This window comes from Megascapheus bottae, unplaced genomic scaffold (genome assembly GCF_031878675.1).
Source record: "Megascapheus bottae isolate mThoBot1 unplaced genomic scaffold, mThoBot2.hap1 HAP1_SCAFFOLD_40, whole genome shotgun sequence".
NCBI classification, from domain to species: domain Eukaryota; kingdom Metazoa; phylum Chordata; class Mammalia; order Rodentia; family Geomyidae; genus Megascapheus; species Megascapheus bottae.
In genome coordinates, this window is record NW_028327715.1 from 2407911 (window position 1) to 2430015 (window position 22105).

Sequence of the window (22105 nt, forward strand, 5' to 3'; positions counted from 1 at the left end):
TCTATGCATAATTAAATGTATGTAAGTTCAGTCACACATTAAGGATAGTGTCTGAAATGAAAGTGATTAGGATTACAGAACTTTATTTTACGTATTGATGACACTGCAGGGCCTTTGATATATTTCTAAGATTCTGGGGCTGTAATATCTGTAGATAACTTTCTAAAATCTTAGGTGTTTTCAAGAAGAAATATCAAGAATTCTTTTTGTTCCTAATTTAGTGTGGTGGCCAAAAGAAATTTAGTGTTTTGTTGTAAGATTCAGCAGGTTAAACGTTCTGGTGACTCTGTTGTTTCTAGTTAGAGGATAAGACAAGTTAAAGGTGGTCTCTCTGTCTGTTTGTCTGTCTGTGTGCCTGTCTGTGTGTCTGTCTCTGTGTGTGTCTGTTTGTCTCACTCCCTCTCTCTCTCTCTCTTTCTCACACACTGTCTCTCTGTCTGTCTCTCTGTCTGTCTGTCTCTCTCTCTGTCTCTCTCTCAATGAATGAGTAAAGGCTGATCATTAGGGGCTTTTTAATTTGTTATGTATTTTCCTAAAATGCTTTACTGATAAGGTGCGTTTTTGGCCCCAATCAAAAATTTGCCCAATTATGTGATGGATGTCTATCTCAAGCGATGATGATGATGATGAAAAGACCAGCAAATCTCTTCCTGCCCATGTTCATCCTTGATGTGTCTCATTTCATTGCTGTGAGAAGGAGGCTGGCTAAAATAGAATGACTTAACTAGGTTTTCAGATGTTCATGGGAGATGTGACAGCTGAAGAAAGCTCCCTCATAGCATTTGTGATTTATTTAGGGAATGAGAAGTCTTTTACCATCAAGTCAGGGTTGGAATTTTATGTGAAAGGCAAATATTACTAAATAGCCAAAGCATGTCTCTGTGTTAGTTTCCACATATATTCTGTAGTTTAAGGTGAATAACTTATGAACTACCAATCCTATTATTAATCAGAGAGGCTGGACAGACAGAGGAAGCAAGGAGGGGAGAGAGGAAGCAGAAATGTAGATGGTTAATCAGCTCCATTTCCTTCATAGCAAGGGAAATGGAACATCAGGAAACCCAAGAAAACAGTGTAAACAGTGCTTTAGGGTCATAGGAAAAGAACTCCTTGTGAATCTTGCATAAGTTTTTATTTAGCACAGGTAATCATTTCATTGGAGAGAGAGGCCTCATTTCTGGGAAATACCCCCTTACATATGTAGTATATGTAGAGTTCGTTTTCTGGGTATTATAGCAATTTGAGAAGAAAAGTCTCTTTAGAAACTTCCATAGTATTTGACTGTGCATAATTTAATGGTTCATGTTGATAATGAGGAGTAGAATACACATACATTGACAGATGAGAGCGATTTGTTGTCAGATACTCAAATGTAGACCGATTTGTGTAGAAAGCTGTACAGAGACTAAATACCATGTGTGTGGGAACCCTTTGGAAGGTCAGGGAAGTGAAATTTTTCTGTGCCATTCCGTGTTTTCACAAATTGGGTAAAGAATTGAGGCTCCTGTAAGGAGAGGGAATTGTCAATGTCCTGGTGAACAATGAAGTGTTCTCTCTTTCTGGCCTGCCACCCATTGGTCTAATCTGAGAGTAAGTCAGTAAAGACATCTAGGATTACTGAAGGTAATGAGGGAATAGAAGGAACAGAGGAAGCAGAATATTACCTATGATCTCAAGTTGAGTTCCCTTGAAGAGTATTGTATTGAAATTCATACATGATGTCAAGAGGTACTATGGTAGGGGTACTGGGAAAAATTCTTCTACCTTGCATGAAACCGGTCCATATTTAATTTCCTGAACAGATTCAACTGTATTTCTGTTGTATTACTGTATTACTGCTTTTCATTTGGTTCTGGTCTCTTTGTTCACACCGGAGTACCAGAGCAAAGAGGGAACAGAGGAGCTGGAGATGGAGCTGTAGCTCAAGTGGCAGAACCTGTTCCTAGGATGAATGCAGTTATGGTTTTAGTACCCAGCCTGCAGAAAAAGTTTGATTTCCTCTACAGTTTCCAACTCAATTTTCTGTGTCTTTTTTTTTACTTACATTTTAGGGATGACACAACCTTAACTGCCATTGCGGTTTGTGACTCGAGCATTAAAATTTGGTGAGTTACCTGTCATCTGAATGTAAATTCATTTGTGGTGTGAGTTTAGTACACAGTCTATATGACGGCTGATCATTGTCTTCATTATTCCTCCTCCTGTATTGAAACTAAATAGAAAATGACAGCATCTGGCAGCAGATACTTGGTCATGGTCTACTGTGAATTCAAACATAGCAACCGTATCTTTATTTACCTATTCTCTACCTTATTTACTTATTGCCTACATGCAACTTTTACTGAGCCAATGGAGGTAAGAATCACAGTCAGGCACAGTGAGGTGGTCTCCGTGTTTCTGAGGTGAAAGAGCTGGTGGGCCTCTTTCATTCTCCAGAAATCTGATACTTGGCCAGGCCCACTGACAGTTATGATGAGAGTCCAGCTTCTAGGCTGTTGTTCCTTGTCCTTTGGTGAGAAGCAGTTAAGAATACAGCCAAGTATGTGAAAAGAAGGAGGGAGAAGAGCAGACTGAGAAAGCTGAAAATCACATTGTATAGTGGATTGATTTCTTCTGAAGTGAGTTACATGTACAAATGAACTAACGCATACCAATAAACTGTGTGTTAGGTTTACTAAGAGAGAAAAATTATTTGACCATGCATAAAAGCTTTCTTTTGTAGAGGTAAAAATATAAGTTCCTGCAAAACGAATTTCCTTTCTAGGGAAAAAAATGGAAATACCTTGTTCCTTTAGCTAAATATGTAAAAGTTTCAATTTCTACAAATTTGTCAGTGTTAGATTAACTTACTACCTTGAGTAAAAAAGTAAAACTATGATTGCACATGGTATTTGACTGTATATAATTGAATTCTCTTTAGCTTGGATAAGAATGACCCAACAGAATTTGGGACAGAAGAATTCAAGCAAAGGTCAGATATCTATAAATAGAAAAACATACATAAATATATATGTTATGAAACAGACTGATCATTTCTGGGTAGTTTCCAAATATTGTCAGTGTACCTTCTGTCTGTCATATTACTCCTTTTCATTTTGATGAGTAAATGAGAAATGAGTTCCACAAAATGTTTTGCTATTTTAGGTAGCAGTGAAGGAAAACCCCTAACCCCCCCACTCACATTGCCAGTGTATAAGATCCTACTACAACTGGTTGTGTTCCTTTGGTCTGGTGGCAATGAAATATAATCCTTTGCATTTATTTCGTGCCATAACAGTTTCTTCACAGGTGAAGAAATACAAGTGTCAGATCAAAGTGACTACAAGTTTGTTCGGGCCTTTCCATATTTTATTGGCTATGTCCAGTTCTTTGATGGGTATACTCTTTCTCCATATCTATTCTTTTCATTGTGACCTTCAAGCCAACTTTTCAAAACTGTGGTTCTAAGGTTTGTGACACTGTGAATACTTTATGGACACCATTTATATTGTATAGACAGATGACTCCACGGCGTTATGACAAGCTCCTTACTGCTCACACCTGTGAATACAGGGTTTGTGAATAAATTTATGTTTGCAATGAAAGAGATAGGAGACTAAGAGAGAGAGTGTGTGTCCACATGTGTGCTTTAGGTAAAGGGTCTCCAAATCAGGTTTCTAGGATTAATCTATTTTCTTGCTTATCATTGGGCCTCTGCTTCTTGATCCACACATGAAGTGCACCCTTTTGTTGATTCAGTGGAGATGTACTTCTGCAGAAAGGAATACCCTGGATGGCTTTCTATTGCTAACCTGTCATATTTTCCCCATCTGTAAACCAAAGGTCTGCACATCTATCTAAAATTCTGTTGAAAGCTTAATGGGAAGGGTCATTGATCAGGCAAGCCTCGGCATGAAGGATCAACATGCCATGATCATGGGAGTAGCAAGGACAGTGCTCTGAGTTCTGACCTCAGGAAAAGAAGGGTTGACAGAGACAGAAGACCTAGACACATAGTACATTTGACAGACCACCTGTGTAGAAAAACAAGGCCACAGTTTTCTAACCGAGTAGTGTTAGAACATTGTATCATTCCCTCCCACATTTTCCCACTTAATTTTTATATGTTTTGATATGTCCACAACAAGGACAGCAACTTAACAACTGTTATTGTTCCTTCAAATGAAGACATAAGTAGTGTGCGAACTGATTTTTTTTTTTTGGTCGTGACAAGGTATAGAGGGGTTACACTTACATTCGTCAGGTAATAGGAAGATTACTTGTCACAAATTGATTCCTCTTTTTCATGTTTTTTCCCAGTTCTTTTCCCCACCCCCTCCCAATCATCTTGTCTTCCCTCCTTTCCTTTCCTATTTCAAATAACCAAATAAGAATATATACAATATACCAGATAATAAAGTCAGATACAGTCCCAATAGGAAATTAACCATAAAGAGGAAAAAGGAAAAGAGAAATAACATAGTACCTTAAAAACAACAATCACACAAAATAAAGCTCTTGGTTCCATTTTTTAAAGTTCCTTTCATTTAGTGTGAATTGATTTTTTTGTCATCAAGTGATAAATCAGAATTGGACAGTGGTGACTTTTCAGGATACAAAGGACTACCTATGAATATCATATGTAATCCAGATGTGTTTTGAAACTAAGCAGGATATGAAGAGCAGATCAAAAGAGAGTGGTTCATGGAGTGCTGTGATGTCAAGAACTAGCACTTAGAATCCCTAGGTGCCTGTCAGCTACTCACAATGAGCCAAGGTTGCAGGGAATCCTTTTCTGAAACAAAAAGGTACTCTCAGTTGTCTGTAGTTCCCAGGAGGTAAGACACTGATAAAACACCAGCACAATGCAAGGGACATTTCACAATCCCTCTAACCTCACTGGCAATGCCTTATCTGAATACTATTTCATCTTACATATCTGGAATGTCAGCTTGACTACCACATCAAAGTTAGTGTGTTTTGCAATACTATCAATTTTTTCCCATTTCCTTTAAGTAAGTTAAACTTTCTTTCTTGGTTTATCAGTCCTCTGATTGATCAATTACTTATCAGTTAACTTTCATATCTTACTATAATCTCTAATATCTTTAGTATTTTTGTAGCTCTATGTCCTTAAATAAGATACACTGCTGCTGTCATCCTAGCTACTCAGCAGGCAGAGATCTGAGGATCACAGTTCAAAACCAGCCCTGGCCTGTGAGACTCTTTGAGTCTCTTACATCCAGTTAACCACTAGCAAAACCATAAGTGGTGCTGTGACTCTAGGGACAGGGTAGTAGTAGCCTTGAGCTGAAGAGCTCATAGAAAGTGCCCAGGCCTAGTGTTGAAGCCACATGAATTGAAAAAAGTAAGATACACTTTTGATTTCAATTTTGTTTTTTGATTTCTTCAGACTAGGTTAGTAGCTCAGCATCTGATCTTCTGATAGAATATATATTCTTCAGCTAAAAGATGAAATGTTTTCAAGTGTCTTCTAAACAAATTTGGACTGTAGTAAACTTTGATGTTTTTTGATTGATATTTTTTGTCTAACTGATCTTTCCTTACTAGCAATGGATAGAATGCATCTAATGTCATTCAAGTGTATGTCTCCTTGAAGATTTCATGCTGTTGGTTTTATAGAAGAGCAGTTTCCTGCCCTATATACCTATATTGTTACAATGACTATTCATGGTTGTTGTTTTTTTGTCGGTCCTGGGGCTTGAACTCAAGGCCTGGGCAATGTGCTTGGACTTTCTCAAGGCTAGAGCTCTTCCACTTGAACCATAACACCATTTCTGGCTTTTTTCTATGTACATGGTACAGAGGAATCGAAACCAAGTCTTTCTGCATGCTTGCCAGCACTCTACCACTAGGCTAACCTCCCTTCCCCCCCCTTTTAATACACTTATTTGAAATAGAGAAGAGGAGGGGGAAAACAAGATGGGGTTTCTATTTTTGTTAGTTTTATATATTTTAACCTGAGTTCTCCATAAAGAAAGTCTAGAGACAAGAACTTATGACTAATTTCCTTCTTTGGGAATAACACCTCAGAAAAGCAGAAATCAGGAGATATCTGTGCTGCCATGGTTGTTTATTTGATATAGTTCACAAAATTTCCTGCCAGTCTTGATACTTTTCCACTGTTTACTGCGCTTTTCTTTTAACTGTGTAACAAGAATTTTCTGTCATTGCTTACATTTGATTGTTTTCCAGAAATAAATTCCTCCATTCCATACTCACTCATGAAATGCATGTTTAGTGGGCAGTGTATCATTGAGTCAAGGTTAAATTAATTATATTTTAACCATTAAAACCTTTGGCATCTTTCATTAAAGAGAATAGTCCGTATCACCCAAATTCTGCTTGATCATAAGAGACATATTGCTCACATTTCTTTTTCTTTACTGTATCCTTGTTTCTTTCCCCCTTTGTTGTTTGAAGAAAGTGTAGAGAAAGTTTTATTCTCTTCTTCTTTGTGTATCTGGCCTATCAATTTACTCTTTACTACTGGCAGTAGTTAACTTAATGAGCAACAGGAAGCATATGGTAAAAGACTTAATAATCAGTAAAACCTGTGTGGGTGCAGTATTTACACTCTAACTTTCCAAGTGATACATGCCTTCATGTGCATATATGGTAATACTAAGAAACTGTTGTTGAGGGACAGTTCCACTATTAGTAATCATTAACAGCATACTTTCATTTGAATCAAACTGATGACCTAGCTTCATTTATCTACTGATTTTAATTACTTATATGTATACTGAAGTATGAAGTATCAGCGTTATAGCAGTAGAGAAAATTGATCACTTCATGTATAAAGTAGGTAGCTATTTGACTGAAATTGTATAGTATAGTTGTGCCTTATGATGATACTTTCTTATCCTGGAAGAAGTGTCTGTAGAATGTTATGTGGGATCTAGAATTGAAATGTGAGTTCAAATCTAGGAAGACTCTCTGAATATATATATATATATATATATACATATACATATCCACACATATTTCTAAAGGTAGCATGAAGGAAAGAAATATATTTGTGCATACACCAATAGATGTCAAAATGTGAAATAAGAAATATGGGAAGCAACCAAAACACAGGCATGGCAGCCCAGCTACTGAGAGACAAATGCACATCTTTCTTCCTTCTTTATAACAACTAGGGTAAGAGAGGAATAGGTCATGGGGAGAATTTCTTCTAGTCATTATGTCAGCTACACTTCACAAGATGTTACAAATGCAGTCAACCAAAGGATAGAATCCTTTCTGGAACAAAGCAGTGGCATTCTAAATAGGAATATCGGCAGGAAACCCTATGAGATTCTTATCCAGTTTACTTCCCGAAAGCCAGAAGTATGGCTCAAGTGGTAGTGTATTCGTCTTAATAGAGAAAGCTAAAGTAGAACACCCAGGCCCTAAGAGGAAACCCAATAGTACCTGCAGAGAAACATAATAAGAAAGAGAAAGAAGGAAGTCCACCTCCCTAGCAGAGACAGTCACATGCTTGATGTGAATGGATGGAAAGAGATATTCCAAGAATGGCACCCAAAAGGAAGCAAATGTAATTGTACTCCTATCTGGCAAAGAAAACTTGAAAGTATTACAACATGAAAGTCATTTCATTTTGCTAAAGACACTGCAATGATTAACAACAAAAAGGCAACTAATCCTCAATGCACCCAATTTGACACAACAGACATCGCTGAACATAAATGAGTTGATGGATCCCAACCATATTAGATCCTTTCCAAAGAATCCACAAGAAACCAGATTTAACTGAAGACCCAGAGCCAAAGGTAGCACATATCTGCAGAATATTCCATCCAGCAGTCCCAGAATAAGTATCATCCAGGCAACCCCAAGCTTTCCCCTAAGGAAATAATATTTAGAGCATAGAGGCAGCATTATTCTCTTTTTTCCTTTTCCTTTCTCTAATACTCCTCCGTAGTAATTATTCAAAGAGGTTTCTTGGCAGAGTCTAAAGGAAGTCTTAACAGGACATATAAGAAAAGATAATATTACCATGTGCTATCATACTATGGTGGAATTCAACTAGAAATAGACATGGAAGTAAACAATAGAAAAAATTAAAATACATAGAAATGGAACAAAAATCTGAATGTTTAATGGGTTATGGAAGAAAGAAAGGAGGGACATGTAATCAAATGTAGAAAATCATGGGAGCCTCTGACTATATATTTTGGTTTCATTCTTTAGCGATACTTTATCTGATACCTCAACTGAACTTGACAAAGGAACCAACAATGAAGGGAAAGGTCCAAATAAACATACAATGTCACCCATGTGTATTTATGCATATTTACATGTATGTAACTACAGTCATCCATGAAAGGACAGTCACAGAAAAGAAAGTAATTGAGATTAAGGACCTGTAAGTATAGATGACAATTGAAGGTCTTTGATATTTTTCTAATTTACTTTGGCCATAATATCAGTAGTTCCTTTCTAAAATGTTAGCTATTTCTAAGAAGAAATATCAAGAATGTTTCTTGTTCCTAATCTATTTTAATGGCCAAAAACAATTTAATGTTTTGCTGTAAGATTTAGCAGGTTAAGAAACTTCTTTCTATTGAATTTGTTTTCTCTAGCTAGAGGATAAAACAACTTAGATGTGTTTTCTCCCTCTCCCTCTCTCTCTTCCTCCCTCTCTCCCTCCCTCCATTCCTCCAGAATGAATGAGTAAAGGCTGGTCATTACTGGGTTTTAATTTGATATGTATTATCCAAAAATGCCTTACCTCTAAGTTCACGTTCAGGCCTAAACAAAAATTTACACAGTTATGTGCTGGATGTCTATTTCAAGAGATGGTGATGAAAATACCAGAGAATCTTTTCATGCCGTATTCATCCCTGATGTGTCTCCTTCAATTGCTGTGGGAAGGAGACTGGTTAAAACATAAGGGCATATAATGTGAAGCTAATTGAAAGGACCACCAGGATAGTGAAACAAAAGCCATATAATGAATGATTGTTGTCCTTAATGTACTATGTTGTCTCTCATCTCCTTTGCTGTCCCTTGGTTATCTCATATTGGTATAGTATCTCACTTTGTTATCTGATATATTGAATTTATTAGTATTTGGATATTTGAAATTTGATAGGGAAGGGGGGAAAACCAACACGGGTGGGGGGTGTGGGGGGGAGGGAAATGGGTACCAAGACATGTGAAAGGGTATCAATGTATGTGAATTAATGCACCTTCTATCTGGAAAATATCATGTAACCCTTTCACTAATTACAATAAAAAAAGAAAATAAAAGAAAATAAAATATAATGACTAGGATATCAGATGTTCATGGGAGACGTGACAGCTGAAGACACCTCCCTCATACCATTTGTGATTTATTTAGGGGATGAGAAGGCTTTTACCATCAAGTGAGGGTTAGAATTGTATGTGAATGTGAAATAATACTAAATAGTAAAAGCATGTCTGTGCAATCATTCCAACATATATTCTGGATATTAATATGAATAACTCATGAAATACAAATCCTTTTTATCACTCAGAGAGGCTGGATGGATAGAGAACAATAGTGCCAGCATGGAGGGAAGAGAGAAAGCAGAAATGTAGGTGGTAGATCAGCTTGATTAATTCCAAAGCAAGGGAAATGGAAGATAAGGAAACCCACAAAACAGTGCTACCAGTGGTTTAGGTTCATAGGAAAAGAATTTGTCAGTCTTGCATAAGTGATTGTTTAGCACAGGTGAACATTTCATTGAAGTGAGAGGCCATATTTTTAGGAAAGCACACGAAATACCCCCTTGCATATACAGTATATGTAGTTAGTTTTCAGGCAGTTATAGCTATTTGGGGAGAAAAAGTAGGTTTTGGAATTCTCACAGCATTTGACTGTGTGCAATTTTGACTGTGTGATGTTGATAATAACTAGCAGGGTGCACATGGATGCACACAAGCAGCCCTAAGTGGTCAGATACCCAAATGTCGACAGACTTGTGTAGAAAGCTGTACAGAGACTAAGCACCATGTTTGTGGGAACCATTGGGAAAGTCAGGGAAGTGCAATTTTTTGTGCCATTCTTTCTTTTTTCAAATTGGGTGAAGGATTGAGATTCCAGTAAGGAGAGGGAGTTCTCACTGTCCTGGTTAGCAGTGGAGAGTTCTCTGCTTCTGGCCTGCCACCCATTGGTACTCTCTGCAAGTAAGTCAGTAAAGACATCCACGATTATTGAAAATAAGAAGGGAATAGAAGGAACAGAGGAAGCAGAATATTGGCTGTGACCTCCGGGTTGAACTCCCTTGAATTGCATTGCATTGAAAGTCATACAAGATGGCATTAGGTACTGTGGTAGGGGGAACAATTCTTCTATCTTGTGTGAAAACTTTACTTTTCTAAGTTCCATATTTAAGTTCCTGAAGAGATTCAAATCCATTCTATTGTAAAATGGAAATACTGCTTTTCATTTAAGTACAGGTCTCCTACTTCACACCATAGTACCAGAGCAAATAGCTAGAGGGAACAGAAGAGCTGGAGATGGCGATGTAGCTCAAGTGGCAGAGCATGTTCCTCAGATGAACACAGTTATGGTTTTAGTACACAGCCTTGTAGAAATAGTTTGATTTCTTCTAAATGTTCCAACTGATTTTCTGGGGCTGATTTTATATTATTTTATTTTTTAGAGATGACACAGCATTAACTGCCATTGCAGTTTGTGACCCAAGCATTAACATTTGGTGAGTTAAAATTTTCTGTCATCTGAGTGTAAATTCACTTCTAGGGTGAGGTTAGTACCCAATCTATATGATAGCTGATCAGTGTCCTCATGTATTCCTTCTCTTGTATTGAAACTAAATTGAAAATGATAGCGTCAGGCAGCAGATACTTGGTCATGGTATACTGTGAAGTAAAACATAGTAACCGTACCCTTATTTACCTATTCTCTCCCTTATTTACCTATTTCCTACATGCAACGTGTACTGAGACAATGGAGGAGAGAATCCCAGTCAGGAACAATGAGGTGGTCTCAGTGTTTCTGAGGTGAAAATGTTGGTGGGCCTCTTACCTTCTCTAGAAATCTGGTACTTAGTAGACAGGCTCATTTTCAGGTCTGATGAGAGTCCAGCTTTTAGGCTGCAGTTTCTTGTCTTTTGGTGAGAAGCAGTTAAGAAATCAGCCAAGTTAGTGAAAGGAAGGAGAGAGAAGAGCAGACTTAGAAAGCTGAAAATCAGATTGTATAATGGATTGAGTTCTTCTGAAGTGAGTTGCATGTACAATTAAACTACATGATACCAATAATCAGTGTGTTAGGTTTAGTAAGAGAGAAAAATTCTTTGACCGTGCATAAAAGCTTTCTTTTGAAGTGATAAATATGTAAAAGTTTCCATTTCTACAAATTTGTTAGTGTTAGGTTAACTTACTACCTTAAGTAAAAAAGTAAAACTATGATGGCACTTGGTAGTGGCTGTATATAATTTAATGCTTTTAGCTTGGATAAAAATGATCCAGGAGAATTTGGGACAGAAGAATTCAAGCAAAGGTCAGATATAGACATATAGATCAACGTGTATAAGTATATGTTAGGAAACATATTGATCATTTCTGGGAAATTTCCAAGTATTGTCAGTGTATCTTCTGTCTGTCATATTATTCCTTTTTCATTTTGATGAATAAATGAGAAATGAGTTGCACAAAAGTGTTTTGCTATTGTAGGGAGCAGTGTATTAGGTTTACTAAGAGAGAAAAATTCTTTGACCATGCATAAAAGATTTCTTTTGAAATGATAAAATGCAACTCCCCTACGCCAAATTAAATTCCTTTGTTCATTTAGCTAAATATGTAAAAGTTTTGATTTCTACAAATTTGTTAGTCTTAGATTAACTTACTACACTGAGTGAAAACGTAAAACTATGATTGCACCTGATATTTGATTATCTATAATTTAATTCTCTTTAGCTTGGATAAAAATGACCCACCAGATCTTGGGACGGAAGAATTCAAGCAAAGGTCAGATATCTACAAGAAGATAAACATACATAAATATAAATGATATGAAACAGATTAATCATTTCTGGGTAGTTTCCAAATATTGTCGGTGTACCTTCTGTCTGTCAGATTGCTCCTTTTCCATTTTGATGAATAAATGAGAAATGAGTTGCACAAAAGTGTTTTGCTATTGTAGGGAGCAGTGAAGGGAAACGCCTAAAACCCCCCACATTGCCAGTGTATGAGATCCTACTGCAACTGGTTGTGTTCCTTTGGTCTGATGGCAAAGACACAGAATCCTATGCATTTATTTCCTGCCATAACAATTTCTTCACAGGTGAAGAAATACAAGTGTCAGATCGAAGTGGCTACATGTTTGTTCGGTCCTTTCCATATTCTGTTGGCTATGTCCAGTTTTTTGATGACTATAAACTTTCTGTAGGCCTAGACCTTAAATTATACATATTATTTTCATTGTGCATTAATGCCAACTTTTCAAAACTGTGGTTGTAAGGTTTGTGACAGTGCGAGTACTTTATGGGCACCATTTCTATTGGATAGACAGATGGCTCCACAGCATTATGTCAAGCTCCTTACTGCTCACATCTGTGAATACAGGTTTCGTGAATAAATTTATGTTTACAATGAAAGAGGTAGGAGACAGAGAGATAGAGATCGATCATGTCCACACGTGTGTGGCAGAGTCGCAATACTCTGATACTATGGCTTCAAGTCAGGGCTCCAGGAATATTTTACTTTCTTGTTTATCACTGAATCTCTTCTTCCTCATTCACACATGCAATGCATTTTGCTCATTCAGTGGAGATGGACTTCTGCCAGAAGGAATACTCTGGATGGCGTCATATTGCTGTCCTCGGCTGTTCACCCCCACTGTAGACAGAATCATACCTGTGAACCCAAGTCTACACATCCATCTACCATTCTGGTGAAATCCTAAGGGGAAGTGTCATTGAACAGGCAAGCCTTAGGTAGGAGGGATCACCATGCCATCACCATAGGAGTTGCAAGGACAGGGCTCTGAATTCAGAGTTCAGTACTGGAGAGAAGTTTTGGCAGAGACAGAGGAGATAGAGGCATAGTACATTTGACAGAGCATCTGTGTAGCATGCACAAGCTATAGTTTTCTAACCTAATATTGTTATAAATACAACATTCCTTCCCACATTGTCCTACTTAGTTTTTATATGTTTCAATTTGTCCACAGCAAAGGCAGCAACTTAACCACGGCTGTTGTTCATTCAAACGAAGACATCAGTACTGCGTGAGTTAATTTTTTTTTTATTTTGGGGATCATGTATAGAGTGCTTACACTTATTTTCCTCAGATAGTAGGTGAATTTCTTCTCACACATTGATAGCCCTGTTTATGTTTTCATCTCATTTCCCTTCCCCTACACCTTTGCAATCAACTTGCTTTATCCCCTCCCTCTCCTATTTCAAATAAACATATGTAATATTCCAGGTAACTTTTCAGATTCAATAACAATATGAGATTAACAATTAAGGGGAAAAAGGAAAAGAGAAATAACATAGTACATTTAGAACAACTATCACACAAGGTAAAGCTCTTGTTTCTGTATTCTAGAGTTTTTTTTTCATTTATTGTAAGTTGATTCATTTTTCATCTAATTGATAAATCATTTTGGAAAATGATGGCTTTTCAGAGCACAGAGGACTGCCTGTTCATATCACACAAAATCATGACATGTTTTCAAACTAAGTAGAAAATGATAGAGCAGATCAAAAGACAGTGGTTCTTGGTGTGCTGTGAAGACAAATCCTAGCACCCAAAACCCTTAGATTAGCATTTCTCATTATAGGCCCTAATTGTCACCATACCATGAACAAAGGAGTAGCAAGGACAGGGCTCTGGGGTGAGATCTCAGTAGTGGCAGGAGTGGCAGGGACAAAAATGTTAGAGATGAAGCTCTGTTGGCAGCATTTTTGTGTTGCATTCACAAGACCTTAGTTTCCTAACTTAATGTTCTGGAAAAAAAATGCATGATTAATTCCCACATTTTCCCAGTTAATTATTGTGTGTTTTTAATATGTCCACAGTGAGGATAGTGGCTTAAGAGCTGTTATAGTTCATTCCAATGAAGACATCAGTAGTTGGTGAGTTGATTTTTTTTGTCATGTACGTTATCACTTACTCGTTTTGCACAATGATATCTTCAGGGTACACAAGCACTGCTTATCAATATTGAATGTAATCATGATGTGTTTTGAAACTCAATAGAAATGATAGAACCTGTCCAAAGACACTCGCTCATGGTGTGCTATGAAGGCAACGACTAGCACCCAAATTCTTAGATTATCACGGTGCCTGTCAGCTACTCCGAATGTGGCAAGGGACTTGGGAATCCTTTGCTGAAACCAAAAGGTAGGCCTAGCACCAGTAGCTAAGAGGTGATCCTTCCTTCTTTTGAATGCTTAAACCCTGAAAAGCCCACATTCATACTGAGAGGGAGCCTTACTTCTAGACTGCTTTTTCTTATTCCTATCTGAAGAGCAGGAGCAGCAGCAGGGAATATTAGCTGATAATTAGATGATATGTAAGTCTTGAGTTCTTCTGAAGTGAGTTGAACCTGAACAAGACGTCATTATCTACTAGAGTAGGTAGATTTGTTGGGTTATGGTATACTTTTCTTTCTCCATCTCTCTCACTTTTTATTTTTTATTTTTTATTTTGGTAATTCGTTGGCTTGAACTGGGTGCTGTTCCTAAGTTCTTCAGCTCAGGGCTATTAGTGCTCTACCGCTTGTGCCACAGCGCCACCTTGGGTTTTCTGGTGGTAAATTGGACATAAGAGTCATGGATTTTCATGGCTGGGTTGGCTTTGAACCATGGTGCTCAGATCTCAGCCCCTGAGAGATTTGTGGATCACTTTCTTTTCTAATACCATTGAAGCGTTGGAGAAAGACTCAGTCATGACAATATGCTTCAAGTACATTGTTAACATTAGTAACATATTCCTCTAGAAAACATGACGTTTCCAACTTGTGAGTCTGTAATTGATTGGACCAAAGGAGCAGATCCGATGTGCAGAAAAGTAAAAGAAACAAAAATAGAGGCTACCGAGTCTGCACAGAACTGCATGTATAAGATCAAGATCATGCATGCATCCCTGATAGTTCAGAGCCCTGTCATTGTGAAATTAGTGTCTACAATGGCACTGTGTCTTGCTCTGCCACCATGCAAGTCTTGTTCTTATCCAAGTCTGTTACACACTGAAAAGGCTCGACCTCATGCCACACATAGTATTCGAGCAAGGTAGATATTTATAATGATGGCAATAAAAAGTTGGCACAAGGAGTGGAGAACCTGGAACTTAACTAGGAAGAAAGAGGAAATTTGGACTGAGAAAACAGAGGGCCATTAGGCAGAAAACACAAAAATGTAAGAGCACTGCTTTCACTTAGTTGTAAGTCCCGAACATAAAGATTTTGTTCTATCTACTTGTCTCAGATTAAATTTTTCCCTTCCCCTCATACTCACACTTATTTGCATGGAAAAGTGGTTGATAAGTTTCAAAGTGATGGATTGACATGGGAATAAATGTTCAATAGAGGGACTACACAAAAGTTCCTTGCTCCAACAGTCACTCTGATGATTTCCCCAGCATGTGAATGGAGGACACTGAAGTTTTCAGAACAGAAATGAGTCTGTAGCTACTTTTTCTCATCTAACTGTAGTTACTTGGAAAAACTGGAGGTTTTGATTAGATGTGAGGAAGGTCATGGATAGTCGAAGAGCCCGCCTTCCCCTTAGTGATTTGAGGCCAAATTTCTTTGGTGGCTTGGTGAGTAATGTGGTTGTTTTCTCTTTTGGAGATGACCTTGCACCTGTCCTCCTTAATGACACACTGAACTAGAAACACACTCACTCCCAGAATGCCAGTCATGCTAACTGTCATTTTTGTGTCATCAAGTGTATTTCTTCATGGTCTGAAACTGTAAGGTTGCATTTATTTCAAATCAACGTGAGAAGAGAACCAGTTATAGGGAAAAACAGTGCATGAATGTAGGACCTGCATCAGAATTTGACCCAGAATTTGAACTCCTCCGTATTCATGTGATATGTGACCATAGGTGTTTTTGTTACTTTAGCACAACTGCACATGATCCTTGTCCAGCACCTGATGATGGCAATGAGACAAAAAGGTAAGATATAAACCAAGACAAGTGTAGAGGTGGAAGTTTATGTTCATATTATATATATATATATGTACAGACACATGTACTCATAAGTATGCACATACACATGGCTGGAGCTGAGCACTTGGACACAAAGAAACACCAACACCATGAAAGGACTGGTGGTAGGCGTGATGCAGCGCATGGCAGAAAGTAAAGATCCTGTGTTGGAACACCAGTGCTGCTAGGAAAATGAAAGAAGCATACATCAGGAAGGGTCAGCCTGTCACACATGCCTCTCACATGGCTGTGTGGTGAGTGGAAGTTGGATGTGATCTCATTTAGAAGCCTGCTTGGGAAGGCACTTATCTCAAGCCGTATCATTTTTATTCTAATTAAATGGTGACCCAATTCACTTATCTTCTGATTTTAGCTACTAATATGTATGGTGTCATATGAAGTAGCAATATGACATGAGCAGTGAAAATCGATTGGTTCATATGTAATCAGTTTTTTGACTGAAAGTTTATGCTAAAAGAATCCTTTGTGGAGCAAAGTCGAGGATCACACATAAGCTCTTCTTTAACCAGTCCTAGGTCATCTTGTGAGCCTGTCTGCCTAATTCCACATTATGGTGAGATTTTTATGAATATGACGACACTTTTTCTTCCTATGGCATTTTGTCATCAGAGTCATCTAGTTTGGTTTCTCTTCAGATTGTATAAATCTTTCACTTTTTAATAAAGATACTTTTATAATACTATTTTCTGAGGTCCTCATTGCTAGCCTATAAAGTCCTATTGTAGTAAAAATAAGAAGTTCAACAATACATCTTTCGGCATTTTGCTGCTGCTGTTAATCCATGGTCTCAAGATACTCTGAGCTCTCCTGGAATGATCTTTCTTCTCCTGCGTTCAGTGTGCATTGATTACAGGCATGCAGAACTATAACCAGGTTGAAATCTTCTGTCTTCACAGGCCTGATATGATCAATTAGAATCATTTTCTAGAATAGATGACATGGTAGATTGCTACGTGCAAAGATTAGAAGATCAGCTTGCTAGTTAAACATTAATTATAACTAACTTGACCCAAACTGACATGGTTTCTTTTGCATTCCTTTTTATTCTTTAGCAAAACTGAAGTAGAAACCAAAAGAGTACCTACAAGTGGATTACCAAATAAAATGTAAGATAGAAAATAGAGTGTGTATGTGTGTGTGTGTGTGTGTGTGTGTGTGTAAAGAAGCAAACACGGAGATCACTGTATTGGCATCCAAGTGTCCATAGATTCCTTTTCAACACTGTTCTTAAAGTCTTCTCACAATTAAGATTTTTTAAAGAATTATTCTTTATTTTTCAAAGAATTTTATTTTGAAAAGGTATACAGACTTGTTTATTTGCCTCATATTCAGAACAAAAAGAGCCAGGGCCCCACCCACTGATGCTGGCTGAGATGGAAGTGTAGCATTCCTGCCATTCTTACTGGCCCACAGCAATGGGAGAAAAGCCTGCTGTCAGGAGCTATAGCTCCTTAGTGTTCTGAGGCAGGTAGTGGCATAGGCTTTCTCATGTTTTCTGGGGTTCCGTGTCTTCACACTTGGTTATTTTTAAATTAGCTGCACTGCTCCAGAAGCAATCAGAGGAACAATACTGGATCGAGTGTTGGGAGTCCTCATCCAATCCATCTGCTCATCTTATTAGGGTTCTACCAAACTATTTTATTGCTGTTCTTTTACTCTCAGAAACACATACGAGTCTGGATCTAGTTTGGTAACTGCCCTCTAGAGGTCCACCTTCTGTAAGTTGGGAGGCATGTGCTTTAAGGTGACATTTTTAAGATAAGTGTCCTTGTGAGCCATGTGCTCTTTGGTGAAGGGAAATTCCTCTGGAGAAAGGCTGCAAGGTTCCCCTTCAGGATCCTGTCTTCTCCTTCTCTAGAATGTGAGGGAAAAACTTCTCTATCATTGTGAGTCAATACTGCAAACAGCTGCTAAGGACATAACGGCTTCTTTCCATCTCCATTTGACGTATACTAACTTTCAGATCTCCCTTTTTGGCTCTTTTGAGATTTTCTTCCATGTGATCCAGCTGTTCTGTGATGCATTCTACAATTTCACACTTGCTTTCCAGAAGTTCAGGAGCAAATTTTGCATCCTCCAGGCCTGCTCCAGCCTTTCAATGAGCTCTGCAAGAGTTAGGACCACCTCCTCACTGAGTCTTGCCCTATGAAATCCAGTTCCTCTGTCATCTTCTCTGAAACCAGGAACCTCACCTCCCGCCATCCAACTCCCGCATTCCTGCACCAAGATTTTGTTTTTAACTTTAGACTCTAGATATATTTATGGCTATTTTCCCCATATATTTATATATCTTAGTTTACTCTAGAACATGACAAGACAGCTTCCCCCCAGTAAAACCCTGTCCTAGGTAAATTTGCTTTACTTAGGTAGCAAGAGGATAACATTAAACATGGAAGCTTTAATTTGTGGCACTGAATGATGGCCTAAACAGGGCACCCTTCAGAAGGTACAATTAATGACCCACCTAGCTTTTCAGCAATACAAGCATGTTGAGGTCTTCCAGCCCATTTGCTTGACATTCGTGCTTTATGCCTTGAAGCTTCTTTGTAATGGCATGGAGTTCACACAGATCATTTGACTTTTTTTGCTCCCACAAAAATATCAACTCTTCTAGAATTTGTGGTTTCAAAGCTTGCATCATACAAAGCATAGTGACAACCTGTTTCAGGAAGCACTCCCCCAAAATGCTTGAAAGGATCAGTTATGGTAACACCAACATCTCCATCCAAAATTACTTTGCCTTCTTCAACAATGATGTAAGTTTTGTCTGCAATGAGACAAAAAAGGACAACCTTCTTCCTTTTCTTGCTTTATTCTGGTGTGGAGAATTTTTAAACTTCCATGTCATAGAAAATGTGACACACTTAAGCAACTTGCACTCTAGAGGCCATCTTGGCTGGGGTGGTCACAGGGACTGGAAGGGCTGGGAAGGGAGAAGGCCAGTGTCTAGACTTCAGAGCATTTTCCTCACTGAAGCGGGCATTACGATCTTTACAGACTATTCCTCTGTCTTTGGTTTGAGATAGGATATGTGTAGCAAGTCATTTAAGTGTCTAGCATGGGCAAGTTCTTGGGTCCAATCCCCATTACAATGCAAGAGAAAGACAATTGGACAAAGGGAAGACATAAAGGATGAAGACACAGAAGAAAAAGAGTAGGGGGAGAAAGTGGCAGGAAGAGGAGAAGAAGGGGGAGGAGGGCAGGGGGGAGTGATTTTCTTATTGAGGGAATCATCATTCCTACATTTGTCACTTAGATACTTCATGTGGACTCTCTCAGGGAGATTAAAGTTCTCTTAAGTTTTACAAAGCAGTAGTGATTTAATTATTTTATTTGGAGGTAATAGGATGTAGGAGGCTCCACTGTTTTCTGAAGACTCTTTAGCAGAAAACAATGAAACTAAAATCCTAGAAGTATTCATTATCCTGCCAGAGTGCTTCTGCTATGGTGCTTCTACCAAGTGAAGTGAGGGCCACAATTCTAATCCCAAGGATCAAGCTCCTGCCTCAGGACTATGGTTTCTGAATCCTATCTGAGACAGAAGCTTCAAGATGATGCTGAAGAATGGATGAGATGAAGGAATCAGCAAACTGGGAGGATTGAGGGCATTTACACCTCCAAACTGCAGCTGATTGAAAAGACAAATCAATGTTGTCACTGACATTTGATTTGATTGTGAATGCCACAACTCAAGTCTTGAGTCATCTCACTTTACAGTTAATGTATTTCATTAAAAAATTATCAAGTATCACTGAGTGCCATTAGCTGACCCCTGCAATCCTAGCTATTCAGGAGGCTGAGATTTGAGGACTGCAGTTCAAAGTCACCAAAGCACAAAACTCCAGGAGCCTCTAATTAATCATCAGAAAACTGGAAGTGCAGCTATGGCTCCAGGAGCATAGCACAAGCTTTGAGCTGAAGACTTCTGGGAGAGCAACCAAGCCCTGAGTATAAGACTCTGGACCAACGCCCACCGCATTCTCCCCAAAAATCAAGTATCAAGCCAGGTGAAGGAAAAAGAAGGAAAGAAAAAAGACAGACAGAGAGAGACAGATAGAGACAGACAGAGAGACAGAGACAGAGAGATGGAGAAAGGGAGGGAAGAAGGAAGGATGGAAGGAAGGGAGTGAAACTAAGAAAGAAAGGAAATAAACGAAAAAAAATAAACAACTGGTCTGAGTGGGTGGTCTACTATTAGATTGCCTATCTAGCACACAGGAAACCCTAGGTTTGATTCCTAGGTACTACATGCACATAGAAAAACTCAGAAGTGCTGCTATAGTGGTAGGTTGTGGTAGAGGGATAGATTGCAACAGCTCAAGGACAGTGCCCACACCCTGAGTTCAAGACCCAGGACTAGAAGGACAAAACCAACTAAACAAAGCAAAACAGCCGAAAAACTCAATGTTCAGTGTTTCATCTCTGTGAAGACATATCGAGACTTTATAGGGCTGTGAGAGAAGCTCCATCAGGAATGATGAAGGAACTTGTGAAGGCCTGGGGCACCCACCTAACATAGAGACAACACTACCTGAGAGGGAAGAGCACTTGTAGGATTCTTAGCTTCACTGAACTTTCTGAAGTCACCTCTGCTTCCTGCCTACCACTACCTCATGCTGTTCCAAATGCGATTGTCTTTATGTAGCCACCACAAGAAGAGTCTTATATCTAAACAAATGATAAATTCCAGGAGACAGGAGACTCACCTAAGAATTCTCCATGTGTGTGTTTTTATATATACATATATATATATATATATTTATATATTGGCACTGCTTTGCTGAAATTATGGAATCATATATACTATGTACCTCATGAATACTATACACCTGGTACTTTTTACCTCAGTCAAGGTAGACGACACAGATTCTGGGCAATGGTGTCTCATGCCTGTAATGATCAGTACTGTTGAGATCTCATGAAGACCATGGTTCAAAGACAGCATAGGCAGGAAATGTATGAGATTGTGATTTCCATTTAACTTGCAAAAAGCTGAAAGTATGGCTCAAGTGGTAGAGTACCAGAATTGATAGAAAAACCTAAGGAAGAGCAACCAATCCCTAAGATGAAGCCCTAGTAGTTCCAGCACAAAAATATCCTCAAAAGAAGTTCACCTCCTTAGCAAAGACAAGTACAGGTTGAAGTGAAAGGATGGAAAAAGGTATTCCCGGAATGGAGCTGAAAAGGAAGAAAATGAAAATGTATTTCTATGTAACAAAGAAAACTTGAAAATAATACAAGATGAAAGTGACTTCATGTGGCTAAAGATACTGCAATGATTAGCAACAAAAAGGCAGCTAAGCCTCAATGCACCCAATTTCACACAACAGACACCGCTGCACATAAATGAGGAGATGGATCCCAACCATGTTAGATCCTCTCCATAGAATCCACAACCGATTCAACCGATGACATATAGCCAATGGAAGCACATATCTGCCTAATATTCCACTCAACAGTCACAGAATAAGTATCATCCCAGCACTCCTCAAGCTTTCTCCAAAGGAAATATTTACAGCACAAAGGCAGAATTGTTCTTTTCTTCTCTATTACAATGTAATTATACAAATGGTTTTCTCTCTAGAGTATAAAGGAAGTCTTAATAGATACACATAAGAAATGATTGGGGGAGCTCTGTTTAGTCTTTTGAAGAAATGCCATACTGCTTTCCGTAGTGGTTGAACGAATTTGAACTCCCACCAACAGTGGAGTAATGATCCCTCCTGTCCACATCCTCTCCAGCATCTGTTGTTATTAGATTTCTCAATCACGGCCATTCTAACTGGAGTGAGGTGGAACCTTAGAGTTGTTTTGATTTGCATTTCTTTTATGGCCAGAGATGTCGTGCATTTCTTCATGTGTCCATAGGCCATTCATATTTCTTCTTCAGAGAACACTCTTAAGTCTTTGGTTCGTCTGTTTACT

General features: G+C 38.4%; 1 long non-coding RNA gene and 2 pseudogenes across 1 annotated transcript; 1 reads left to right on the top strand and 2 right to left on the bottom strand.

Moving 5' to 3' along the window:
- Positions 1-13174: 13174 nt before the first annotated feature.
- LOC150039329 (uncharacterized) lies at positions 13175-16126 on the top strand. The gene is made up of 3 exons (XR_016534386.1): positions 13175-13225; positions 14022-14078; positions 16073-16126. It is a non-coding gene; the product is annotated as an uncharacterized LOC150039329 (long non-coding RNA).
- Positions 16127-17707: 1581 nt separating this feature from the next.
- Positions 17708-18348, bottom strand: LOC150039330 (DNA replication complex GINS protein SLD5 pseudogene; annotated as a pseudogene).
- A 255-nt stretch (positions 18349-18603) lies between these two features.
- On the bottom strand, positions 18604-19071 carry LOC150039331 (destrin pseudogene; annotated as a pseudogene).
- Positions 19072-22105: the final 3034 nt, after the last annotated feature.